Genomic DNA, 14370 nt, shown 5'->3' on the forward strand with positions numbered 1-14370 from the left:
GCAGATGCTCAATTGCTGAGCCACCCAGGCATCCCTCAAAGTGTTTTTTCAATGTAAAAAATATATAGCAAAAAACCACAAATGTCAATAAATTAAATATTTATTAGAGACGTTAGGAACTCAAAGCATTGGCAAACCTCATTCTTGCCATTCCCCATTAGAAGGGAGGTCAACCTACATCTTATTAATCACCAACTAGAAAGAAAAGAGAAGTCAAAGCCAATTGCTCCAAATAAGAGACATTGTCCTGGCTGTGAAGGAGTGGTCAGCCCATTGTCGGTTGCAAGTGCGACACCAAGGGTGTTGTCACATGCAAAAGCATGTCAAGGCACCTAATCAGCTGGTTAGGAGTAATAGCTGCTCTTTCCAGACACACATTGAATTGCTTAATTCCAACTTTTAAGTTAGATTATAAATCTATTCATTCAAGCATCACAATGCTCTATATTAAATGAATACCAAAAATATCCAGGAAAGAGTTTCGTATAATTGCCTTCAATACTGTTTGCAGTCTTTATTATAATATTTAGTCTGTTTTTCTCATTTAAGCAATTATCAGGGCTGCTATGGCTACACAATAAGGTCTTAGAAAAGGAGGATTCTTTGCCGTCTAGATCCTGAAAGCAAGCTTATTAAGAATGACACAGGAAGAATTACAAGCATTCATTTTCTAAATTTCAGGGCCCTTTTCTATAAAGTCAAAGGGTACTATAAAATGTGTCAGGGAGCCACACATGCAGATATTCACATTTCACTTAGAAACCCTTACAGATTGCAAGTCTCTAACTGGGTCTCTGTGAAAGGCAAGTATTCAGAATGTCACTCTTTTCCCAAGAGAGAGCAGGTTTTGATTGCAGAACATGTTACATTAATGAAGCTTTGTTGGCAGCTGGTGAGTAAAGCTTCTGGGTAGCATAACCCATTTTTCCTAATACTATGTTAAAAAGAGCCAAGCCTGAGCCATGCTCCAATTACTGGGAAAGAAAATCAAAAGAGGACAAGTGAATAGGATTTTTTGGTACTTACTTATTTTGATATAGTTTCAAACTTACAGAAAAGTTACAAAAACAAAACAGAAAAAGCTCCCATATATCCTTAACCCGTACTGAATTTTATATACATAAAATTACATATAGATATCATATATGAGATATGTGAATATATGACATATATCTATACATAATTTTATACATATAATTATGTACATATATAATTTGTGAAAAATAATTTAAGACTATGTATATCCTGATCCACATCCAACTTTCATCCAGTAGTATTACCATCTACTGATGATTTTTGTCCAAATCACTTATTACATACCAGTTGTGAAATGGTGATTTTTCTAACTCAATCTTTCCTTCAATACTTACTAATTAGCATTCTCCTCTAAAGAAGAGCCTATCTCCATCTTTCATTTATTCATTTGTTCATGTCGATATTGACTCATAAGTTCTTATTTTATTCAATGATCTATAATTCATGACTATCTTTGTGTTGATGCTAAAATTGCCAATTGAAAGAATGGTTAGGGCACAGTAAGTGAGTTTTCCAAAGTTTGCTTTGGCAGCAAATGGTCACTTTGCCTTCAAAACATTTTGAGGTAAAAAAAAAAAAAATGTGTCCTCCTATTTGAACAGAAACACTAACAAATCTTTTCCCCGCTCAGAAACTCCTGTCTAGACACATTACTCTTTCACAGCACCAAATCTCTGTTTTGCTCCCTATCCAGGGCTGCAGTTAATTACATGAAGAGACAGATGCTGAGCAGCCTAAGGCTTCCTCTGCCACCACAGCGAGGCTGAGCTCCACTCAACAAGCAGGTAGTGAGTGAAGACAAATGCTGTTTGACAAGGCAGGATAGCCCAGCACCCAGGGATAGAAAACAGACAGGCCACTCTGTGTTCCCAAGCAAAGACAGAGAAATATCAAGCAGATTGTTTCTGACAGAAATCATATCACAGCCGCACTTCCAGACAAAGTCCGTGTGAATGAAATGATACACTTTCTGTTTCCCATCTTCCCCTTTAACAAAAAAGGAGTATATCAAAGGTACATTGAAGGTGACAGCTCAATGCAAGGTGGTTAGAAAGATTTTATAAGCTTGGTTTCCCTTTGGAGATTTTTAAAGAATCAGCAACAGTTCATCGATTTAGATGCTGTAGCTAGCTATTCCTCTTGATTATAATGAATTTCCAGGTTCCTAAGTACTGCAACATTCAAGTACTCTAGGTTCAGTGAAGGTGGTGTCAAAATAGAAAATTAAAGCCGTGAGCAGTCTCTGTGTCACGTGGAAAAATAGAATAGTCTAATTTGAACTTTTCTAAAATTTATTAAGCAAAGATTATCTGAAAAAGTAGGTTCTCAAATGTAAACTCATGCTAGTGTACAGACAGAAGTTATTTTAGAGGCCACCTAATGACTTATTCTTACACATTAAAGGGTGCAGAAATGACATAAAAATAAAAATTTCTCCTCAATGGGTATACTTTGGAGAGGAAATAATATTTTTATCCAATCCAGAAATAATTTTGCCAATGCTTTCCTCATTAGTTGTCAATGAATGTGAATTTAAATTATTCCTATCAAGGCATAATTAAATTATTTTAGTGTATTCTTTTTTAAACATTTTTGTTTTTCATTGGGCTCATAGAGAGTACTTACATATTATGTCACAGAGACAATAAATCAAACAAACTAATGCATAACTCCTAACCAACTGTTGTTTTCAGAAGAAAAAAAAAACCCTCCAATACAACCTGCTGTGAGCCCAACTGTTGGGTGGTAGACCAACAACAATGATCATCCCCAAAGGATAGGAGGGAGGGGTGCCAAACAGACATTCAGGGAGCTTTATTTCTCACCAGAAGGCTCAGAATAAGCTTTAAGAGAAGTAGGTAGCAAGAAATTGGCTCTCAAATTATATTATAAATCTATTGCTTTAAATAATATTTTAGTCGTTCCTCTAATTTTCTTTTACACTGTCTCCATTTTGAGCCATACTGTTCTGTAAGTCAAAAGTTATAAATAGAAATGTTCAATTTTTCTCATAGAAATTAAATTATAGTTGGGGAGTGCATTCTTGACCAAAAACTCTCATCAAATAAATCACATGTCCACTATATTTAAGAGTCTGTTTTTTTGTTTGTCTCTTTTTTCCTTTCTCGTTTGTTTCTTAAATTCCACATATGAGTGAAATAGGTGAAGGGGATTAAAAGTACATTTACCATGATGAGCACTAAATAACATATAGAATTGTTGAATCATTATATTTTACACCTGAGACTAATATAACACTCTACGTTAATTATACTGGAAAAAATATTAAATGATACCAAAACAATATCCTAAAAAGAGTTGTAACAGCTATAAATTTCCATAATAATTTAGAATAGTAAAAACATCTCCCAGTCTTAAGAAATTAGTAATATGCTATATACAAGAATCATTCAGAAGGCCCTTGTGCCCTACCCTTTATGAAATAAATTTGACCCAAAACTAATATAATGTCATCGAAATAAACTAGCAATCTCATCTATCAATAATGGTGTCTTTTTAAAATTTAGATGGACTTTTTAAATATAATTTAGGTGACTCAGATGTCTTTAAATATATATACAAGGCATCTGAACAAAAATTTTCCTTTTTTCTTCAAAAAAATTTGTAAGTTTAATCAAATCATATAAATCAGTCCACAATTCATAAGTTCATAAGCTGCTTCAGAGCACTTTAGTAGTGCTTAATAAGATTCTTATTGGAGCCAACAATGAAACTATTTCCACCAGGCTGGGGGGGGCAAAATGGAGCATTTTAATAAATTAGAGCTGACCCAATAGTTCTCTCATTTATATTTCTTGCCTCTGTAATTTATTTCTGTGGTTCCCAACTTGACTACCACAAAGATAGTCATGGGCAATAAAGCAAACTACTCAGTGTGATGAGTTCTATGATAAGAGAAACATGGGGTGTTGTGAAGTACATAGAAGAGACATTGACTATGAACTTGAGAGTCAGGAAAAACCTCCAGATGATACTACGGCTGACATCTAAGCCAAGACCTTATGGACAACTAGGAGTTAGTGGGACAAAATTTCTATCCATGATAAGAACCTAATCTAGAATGCCCGAATCAAAAGAATAACTTGTTGTCCTCCACATTTCACTGGAATGTAGTATTTAAGGGCTGGTCAGGAAATGATATGCTATAATAGTTAAGAATACAGTTAAAAAAAAAAAAGAATACAGTTAAAGTCAGTTTTCCAGGGTTCAAATTCCTGTGTTATCATAGGTATATGGGCAGGTATCTTTTCTCTGTGCCTCAGTGCAGTCCCTTTATCTATAAAATGGAACAAAAGATAATACCCAAATCACTGTAGTACTGTGTGATTTAAGACAGATAATATGTATGTTAGAAGAGCACTTTAATAAGAATTGGACATATGTTTGCCACTATTTTTATCACAACTACTAGCATACCTGGATGGAAGGATATATATTCAGTTCCTCCTAAACATATCATGTAGAAATTAAGAATATTGAAACATATATTTTCTTAGTGTAAGATATTTCCTGGTGTAAACATGAGATGTTTTATATTTTCTCCAACATAATTAAAACTTTAAATATATTCTTTATTAAAAGAATAATATAAATTATAATCTTTATTTTGATCAAACAACAAACTATAACGTGGTGTTGATCCTCTACAACGACAGCTTTATTAGAGATATTCTCCTTTCTTATCTCCAGCAAGGACTCCATCATTGTTTTTTATTGTTAGTCCACCCCCTGGTAACTTCCTAACATCACTTGGACTGTGGGATCAGTCATAACACAACTCCAGTTAGAGTCCAGACCGTTCCTGTTGCTTGCTGGACTATTCTCTGCTTTCTCTGGGTCCTGGGGCACAACTGCAATAAAACAGATAGCTCTCCCAACCTGTCACACCACATATTCACAACAGCCCAACCTCAGCAGGCTCTTGCTACTCTAAGCAATCTTTTTAGTCACCTCAGTTCATTTCAATTCAGCACAATTCAACAAAGATATATTATATGCAGAACACGTTGCTAAGGAATAAAGGGTGAAAGTAAGACTGACCCACTCTCAAAGAACTTAGAGACAATCAGGGGAGCAAAATGCATGTGACACATGCCTCAAGGGTGGGATGGGGAAAATGGTAAGGGATTCTAGATCTTTTCATCTCTCCTTCAGATCGCCTCCTCAGTCTTCGCCCTCAGCCAATGACCACAACTTATAGTTCACTGAGATCATGGCTACTTGATATAAATCCCTACAAAAACATTTTTGCCACCTCCACTCATTCAAGCTTCTCATACTCACTAACTTTTTCCTCCATTCTCTAAATGTTTTACTTTGATCTATCTACTGCTTACTTATAAGCTATTTTCCTTTCATATTTATCTCCTCCTTGGCTAATACCTTCAACTTTTCTTCTTTGCCTTCCAACATGCCCATGACTCTTCTTCCAAAAAGAAATCTTTAGGCCTACTGCTCAGAATTTATTTTCACTCAACCCATTTCATTGCTAAACATTGCTATGTTCCATTTCAACCCACATCTACAAACCTTTTCTCACCCCCACTCTCAAAACTACTCTCTCAAGCATCACTAATGTCTTCGTTATCAATCTAGTCAATAGCTTTTTCTCTCTTCTCCCTCTCCTTGATGTTTTTATAGTTATGGATACGGAGTATTATGCAATTCTTTTCAAAACTTTCTGCAGTTAGCTTGATGACACCACATAGGGCTGGATCTCTTTTCAGTTCTGCAACCAGTGCCTGCTAATTTTTTTGATACTTCCCTTTCCTCCTAATTATGAATTGCCTCAGTGGTTTAGTGCCACCTTCAGCTTGGGATGTGATCCTGGAGACCTGGGATGTGATCCTGGAGACACGGGATCGAGTGCCACATCGGGCTCCCTGCATGGAGCCTGCTTCTCCCTCTGGCTGTGTCTCTGCCTCTCTCTCTCTCTCTCTCTCTCTGTGTCTCATGAATAAATAAATAAAATCTTTAAAAAAAAGTTAATTCTAAGCCCCTAGTCTTTCCTTTCAATAGATTCCCATAGAGAACACATATAATAATCCCCCCTTATCCACAGGAGACACATTACAAGATCCCCAGTGGATGACTGAAACTGCAGATAGTACCAAAATCTATATACTATACTTTTTATGCATATATACCTATGATAATGTTTAATTTATAAGTTAGGTACAGTAAGAGATTAACAAAAACTAAAAATAAAATAGAACAATTATAACAATATACTATAATAAAAGTTATGTGAATGTGATCTCTCTCTCAAAGTATTTTATTATATTCTACTCACCCTTCTTGTAAAGATGGTAAAATGCCTAAGTGATGAGTTGAAGTGAGATAAATGATGCAGGCATTACATGTGTGAAATAGCATTAGGGTACTATTGACCTGACAATATGTCAAAAGGAGAATCATCTCCTCGTAGACTGGACTTGACTACAGGTAACTGAAAATGCAGAAAAGGAGGAACCACTATACATTCTCATGGCTGATGACTGAGCTGATGATTCCTGAATCCTTATCCCCAGGCCTGTTGTCTCACGAGCACTGTCCCATTTACAACAACCTACTGAACAGAGCAGAGCAGTTCTGGGATTAGACTACCTCAATCCATCTTCCTGCTGTGCTACTTATTAAAAGTGTCTGAATGGAAATGTCATTTAATCTCTTGATTCCTCAGTTTCTTCATCTTCAAAATGAAGGGAGTTATAATACCTACCTCATAAAGCGGTAGGGAGGATTTAATGAGATTATCCATGTAACAGACAGTACTTTGGCTGAATCATAGTATGCACTCAAAACATATTAGCTCTAACAATAATACCAATAATAAAGTGATAAAACTCCAGGTTTAGAATTTGATGATTGAAAATAAAAACTAAGTGATCAACTAAAAAAAAAATTCATGATCAAATAAAAACCTCTCCAAGAGTACTGTTTTCTAAAATTCCTCTAGTCATTTACATTCAAAATATTAGCTTCACCTTTGATTCATATGCACATTTAGAAACTAAATTCTGTTTTCTTATTAAGTGACCCAAGAGGAGAACTCTTGGGTCCTCAGTATTCATTGGTATACTACTATTCCACCAAGCCTTCATCTCCCTGTCCATCTTAAAGATCACAGTTACAGATAGAACTCTGTAGAGGAGGCAGCATGGTGCCAAAATAGAGAACTTGCTTTATAACCAACTTGTTAAAAGATCTTAAGTAAGTCTCTTAACTTCTCTAGGCTTTGGTTTCCTTATGTGTTAATGCAAGAAAGCTGGATTCTATTTTCTTTAAACAAATTCTAAAATTCAATAGTTCTTTGAAAGACTATCATCACCTTGTTTAAAAATACATGTATCATGTAAACAGAAAGAATAAAGCAGAAGTCACATTATTAAGAAACAGAGATATGGGACAAGAAAAAGTGTTTCTAGGAAATTAGAAAAAAGGCAATGATGTTTCATTTCATTGAAACTGAGGGATTAAGCAGGACCTCTGATAGTGACATTTATAACCCAATTTAGTTCTAAAGTAAAGCAGACTTGGAAATAATATTGCCTTGAAATAAGAACATTGAAGAATGCTGAGTGAGGATTCCTAACATTCCCCTAATAATAAAATGACTGGATTCTCAATCTCAATTGACTGAAGGTTGGTGAAACAATCCAAGAATGGGACATTAGGATTTGCAATTTTAGAGATAGAACAATGTAGTTATGAGAGTGGCTGTTGGATGAGAGTTTAGGAAACGTTATTAAAGAGGATGAGAGGAAGGACCTGAGAGGCTGGGACATGGGTCCTTTATGTGCTCTTTCAGGTCATCTGACATCATGGCAGAGCTTGTGTTTATAGGAAAACTGTGATTCAAGTGCCTAAAAGGGACTTAACTTCGTGTCGGTAAACAACAACAAAGTAAGAGTAGACGGCAGCCCTACTCCTACATATGGCTCATACATCTACAAAACTGAAGTTTTAAAAGACAGTAAAGGTGTGATGGTCTGGAATCAGCAGTGAAAACCCAGAGTGCAGAGGGCACTGCCCCCATCTCCCTTTCTCAGAGGGATGAGATCTTTTCTGAGAAGGTTAAAAGCAAAGCAAAGTCCTCAGGGCATGATCGGATACACTGGAGAGAAGTAAGTAGAAGAAACGTTCAGGGAAAAGGAAGAGGGGAATTTATTGAGTTGAGATTCTAGAAAGTAAAACATAAGCCTTGGGAAAGAAGAGTGGAGGAGGAGCCTAGGTCAAGGACAAAGTGCAGAGAATTAAAGGGATGAGAGGCCTGAGAGAGAATGCTCCTAGCAACTTACATTATACGGACTGATAAAAGGAAAAAGAGTAGGAGGTGTGTTAGATTTAGTCCCAAAGAAGGGAGCCTTTTATAATTCACCAAGAGATGGAAGAGAGGGAGGGAACAGGTGGATATGAGTGAGTCAGGAGCTCCAGCATGGGCTTGGTTAAAAGAGCTACTGTAGGTGTTTCAAATGTTCCTTTTCCTTTTTTTTTTTTTTTTAAGATTTATTTATTCATTCGTGAGAGACACACAGAGAGCGGCAGAGACATAGGAAGAGAGAGAAGCAGGCTCCATGCTAGGAGCCTGATGTGGGACTTAATCCCAAGACTCCAGGATCACACCCTGGGCCGAAGGCAGACACTTAACTGCTGAGCTACCCAGGTATCCCCAAATGTTCCTTTTTATTTATTGTTATATCTTTCATATGTGACAGTTTCTTGGGAGCAGGTATTCCATCTTCTGTTTCTTTTGTGTTACACATAGCATTTATCTTTATATACAAAAGACCTTAAACCAAACTGCCAGTTTGACAAAGACAATGGTTTTAGATTCAAGGAGACTGGGATGCTTGTAAGTAGAAAACAAAATGCACTGACATGACCATGAACTATGCTGCCTGTCTTTATAGGTAATACTGATTGGGCATGTTTAAACTGGTCAGAACAAGGGAATATTTTCATATAACTAAAATAAATAATTAATTCATTAATGAATTAAATTCACATTTCATACTTAATATAAATGTTTTAAATGGCAGTTTTTCAGTGATGTAGAAAAAAATAATCACAAAGAAAGGGGGACTATTAACACATGAGCACCCAAAAATAGTAGAAAAAGCAAATATGAAAAGTAATTACTTCCTTATTCAGGATACATAGAAAGAAAAAGGCTGTTACTGCAATAATACTAGATTTCAAAAATTAAAATAAAATCTGTGCCCAATAAGAATATGTAACAAGATCTTCATTTATTTATGGACATATTATCATCTTCCAGGAGAAATGCTTTATATGAAGGAATTACAGATCCAAATAAATAAGTTCACCTTTATCCTGCAAAAAAAAATTATTATTAGTTTTTTAAATGAATAAGAATAACTTAAGGTATAATAGTTTTTATCCAAGATCTTATGGTTCTTCCTGTAATTTTATAATTTTTTTATAAGCTATAAAGGTCTGTTCCAAGTATCAATGACATCAAAGATGCATTAGTTTTTTATTGTGTATAACAAATTATCACAAATTTAGCAGCTGAAAGTATCACTAATACATTTTATCTCATAGTTTCCATGAGCATGGGGTCCAGAAGTAGCCTGGTGGGGTTCTTGGCTTGGCATCTCAAAAAGCTGCAATCAAGGTGTCAGCTTGGGTGTGCTTTCATGGGAAGGCTCAACTGGGGATCCAATTTCAAGCCCTTTCAGATTGTGGGCAGAATTTGTTTTTTACAACTGCATGAGTAAGGCCCTTTCATATGCTACCTGCAGTCCCCTACTGCATGGCCCTCTACATAGAGAGTTCACGTTACAGCAGTTTGCCTCTAGAAAGCCAGTAGAAGAGTTTCTCACCCCAGTCTGATAAAATGCCGTCTTATACAATGTTATGTAAAAAGAAAGTGACATTTAATCTTTTTTTTCCCCTGTATTCTATTACTTAGAAGCCAGTTCAGGTTTTGCCTGCACTGAAGGAACAAATAGAACATGGAGTCAACAGAACATGCCATCTTGAGGTATGTCCCTCACAAAAGATAAATTGACCTTACCAATTTTCTTGTGAAAAGTATTTTTAATGAGTAAGGTTACATGTTTTTTACTTTTAAGCTTTAAATATTTTTATCTCAAAAAATTCTCAAAAGCCATATATAATAATATCTTAAAATTTTTTAATGTATGAATATTTACATGATCAGACAATTCCTTAGAAACCAAAGCTAACCCAAAGCTACTGTTTTGAATATGAATTTTTAAAAGGTAATCTTTAATTAGTTCTATTTTTTGTATTCATTATGCACATAAGGGAGTTTTATTATTTAAAAAGTAATCCCTGGGTAGCGCAGCGGTATAGCGCCTGCCTTTGGCCCAGGGCACGATCCTGGAGACCGGGGATCGAATCCCACATTGGGCTCCCGGTGCATGGAGCCTGCTTCTCCCTCTGCCTGTGTCTCTGCCTCTCTCTCTCTCTCTCTGTGTGACTATCGAAAATAAATTTAAAAATAAATAAATAAATAAATAAATAAATAAATAAATAAATAAAATAAAAAATTAAAACCAACTATATAAATGCATAGATAAATGGAACATAATGGAGTCCAAAAAAATATCCATTCATGTATGGAAATGTGATATATGACAGAGATGATGTTAAAAATTTTAGTGAGGAAATAAGAGACTATTTAATGAATGATGCTGCAGCAACAAAATTCTACATACAAAAAATAATAAGTTTCCTTCATACTTTCCTGTATAGTTGAGATATTTTACAATTACAAAAGAAAAAATATCCTACCTCACTATTACTAGTGTGCATGTGCACATGCACACACACAAATCTATTCTAGGTTGATTAAAAACCTAAATGCACTCAGACCAACTTTAAAATATTTAGCATAAGCCATAAGATAAAATATTGATAAATCCTACTAATTTTTAAATATCTATTCAACAAAACATACCAAAAACAAATTTGGGAGAAAATATGTGCAAATCATAGTAGGATTACTATCTAAAATAACATAAATAACTACTACTAATCAATAAAAAAATATAAACTTAATAGACAACATTCCATCCCCTATACTGTAAATAGAACCACTTAGAGAGTTATGTGACCATACCAAATAGTTAAAATTATTTGTGCTCCTTAGTCATAATAATTCCACTTTCCTGTATACACTCTAGGAAAATTCTTGTATTCACACACCACAAGACTTGTCAAGGAATATTCACTGTTTGTAATATTATGCAGTAATTAAAACTAGTAATAAACATCTAGAAATATTATTTAGTACATCGATAGCTTCACATTCACCATAATGGATAAATCTCAAAAACATAATGCTGAGTGAAGAAAGAAAATTGCAAAGTGTAATAGTGAAAAACTACAAGTAGCAAACGTCTACCAAAGCAAAATAAATAAATTGTGCTATAGTCACAATTGTACAGGAATTAGATTTAATTAGATATAAATGTATAAGCATAGATAAATCTTAAAAACATATTGACTAGTTTCACTGACATTTACACATACTTGGATATTTATCTAGGAAGGACATACGCACACACACACACACACACACACACACACTGACTATGCATGTAATTTAATATCTTTAAAATATTCATACTTTGATAGGATAATGCTACTTTCATTTTCATCTCCAAATGAGCCTGAAAAAAGAGAGCTAGCAAAGCAACTCCAAAAATAACTCCAGAGGAAAGATTTTTGGAAAGTCTAGTTTGAATGACACAAGAAATCATCAGGGCAGGGAATAGTCCAGGAGACACCACCACTTGGTATGCTTGCAATAGACAGCCTCTAAGAAAATCCAAAAGATCCCTGCTTTCTGGTAGTTTACATCCTTGAGTAGTTCCTTCATGTTATAGACTGAGTTTTGACCCTCAAAATTCATATATTGAAGCCCTAAACCCTAAGGTGACTATATTTAGAAATAGGGCTTTTAAGGAGGTACATAATGTTAAATGAGATCATAAGGGTAGAGCCCTAGTCCAATAGAACTAGTGTCCTTCTAAGAAGAGAGACATCCAATATCTCTCCCACTCTCCCCCCCACCCCACCCCTCTATCTCCACACACATAAAGGCCATGTAAGGACACAGTAAGAAGGTGGCAAGCCAGGAGGTGAAATCCCAGCAAAAAGAGAACTTTCTTGCATTGATTTTGGACTTCTAGCTTCCATAACATGAAAAAATAAATAACTTTCTAGAATTAATGTTGTGTAAATGTCAATGCTACCCAGGGCAATTTACACATTCATTGCAATCTCTATCAAAATACCATGGATTTTCTTCAGAGAGTTGGAACAAATAATCTTAAGATTTGTGTGGAATCAGAAAAGACCCCGAATAGCCAGGGGAATATTGAAAAAGAAAACCAGAACCGGGGGCATCACAATGCCAGATTTCAGGTTGTACTACAAAGCTGTGATCATCAAGACAGTGTGGTACTGACACAAAAACAGCCACATAGATCAGTGGAACAGAATAGAGAACCCAGAAATAGATCCTCAACTCTATGGTCAACTAATATTTGACAAAACAGGAAAGACTATCCACTGGGAAAAGGACAGTCTCTTCAATAAATGGTGCTGGGAAAATTGGACATCCACATGCAGAAGAATGAAACTGGACCATTCTCTTACACCAGACACAAAGATAAACTCAAAATGGATGAAAGATCTAAATGTGAGACAAGATTCCATTAAAATCCTAGAGGAGAACACAGGCAACACCTTTTTTTTTTTTTTTTTTTTTTGGCAACACTCGTTTTGAACATGGCCACAGCAACTTCCTGCCAAGATACATCTATGAAGGCAAGGGAAACAAAAGTGGTACTGAACTATTGGGACTTCATCAAGATAAAAAGCTTCTGCACAGCAAAAGAAACAGTCAACAAAACTAAAAGACAACCTACAGAATGGGAGAAGATATTTGCAAATGACCTATCAGATAAAGGGCTAGTATCCAAGATCTATAAAGAATTTATTAAACTCAACAGCAAAGAAACAAACAATCCAATCATGAAATGGGCAAAAGACATGAACAGAAATCTCACAGAAGAAGACATAGACATGGCCAACAAGCACATGAGAAAATGTGCCACATCTCTTGCCATCAGGGAAATACAAATCAAAACCACAATGAGATACCACCTCGCACCAGTGAGAATGGGGAAAATTAACAAGACAGGAAACAAGTGTTGGAGAGGATGTGGACAAAGGGGAACCCTCTCGCACTGTTGGTGGGAATGTGAACTGGTACAGCCACTCTGGAAAACTGTGTGGAGGTTCCTCAAAGAGTTAAATATAGAAATGCCCTACGACCCAGCAGTTGCACTGCTGGGGATTTACCCCAAAGATTCAGATGCAGTGAAATGCCGAGACACCTGCACCCAGATGTTTATAGCAGCAATGTCCACAATAGCCAAACTGTGGAAGGAGCCTCGGTGTCCATTGAAAGATGAATGGATAAAGAAGATGTGGTCTATATATTCAATGGAATATTCCTCAGCCATTAGAAATGACGAATACCCACCATTTGCTTCGACATAAGTGGAACTGGAGGGTGTTATGCTGAGTGAAGTAAGTCAATTGGAGAAGGACAAACATTATATGGTCTCATTGATTCGGGGAATATAAGAAATAGTGAAAGGGATCATAGGGGAAAGGAGAAAATGAGTGGGAAATATCAGAGAGGGAGACAAAACACGAGAGACTCCTAACTCTGGGAAATGAACAAGGGGTAGTGGAAGGAGAGATGGGCAGGGGGTTGGGGTGACTGGGTGACAGGCACTGAGGGGGGCACTTGGTGGGATGAGCACTGGGTGTTATACTATATGCTGGCAAATCAAACTCCAATAAAAAATATACAAAAAAAAGAAAAAATAAATTTCTGTTAATTTTCCAAGTTTGTGATGTTCTGTTATGGCAGTCTGAGCTGACTAATACACCACCCTCACTGTACTAAGTTTGGTCTGTGAGACTAATAGAATATGGCTGGCAAAAGTGATGGTATTTCATTTCTAAGGTTAGGTTATGGAAGACACTCTGCCTTTCTGTTTCTCTGATCACTCACACTGGGGGAAGTTAGCTGAAATACAATAAGCAATTCCATGAAGAAGCCCAGGTGGCCAGAAAATAAAGTCTGCTGCCAATACTCACATGAGTAAACGTGGAAGCAGATTCTCTAGGCCCACTCAAGCCCCCAGATGACTAAAACCCTGGCTGATAGTTTGACTACAGCGTCATGAAAGACCCTGAGCCAGAACCACTCAGCTGAGTTGCTTCTGGATTCCTGAT

The 14370-nt window shown here is 36.0% G+C and overlaps 1 protein-coding gene across 5 annotated transcripts in view; it reads right to left on the bottom strand.

The window, feature by feature from the left end:
- The window catches only part of DCDC1 (doublecortin domain containing 1), a 455963-nt gene that overhangs the window by 125883 nt on the left and 315710 nt on the right, over window positions 1-14370 (bottom strand). The gene's annotated exons all lie outside the window — the stretch shown is intronic.

This window comes from Vulpes vulpes, chromosome 5, assembly GCF_048418805.1.
Source record: "Vulpes vulpes isolate BD-2025 chromosome 5, VulVul3, whole genome shotgun sequence".
Taxonomy (NCBI): domain Eukaryota; kingdom Metazoa; phylum Chordata; class Mammalia; order Carnivora; family Canidae; genus Vulpes; species Vulpes vulpes.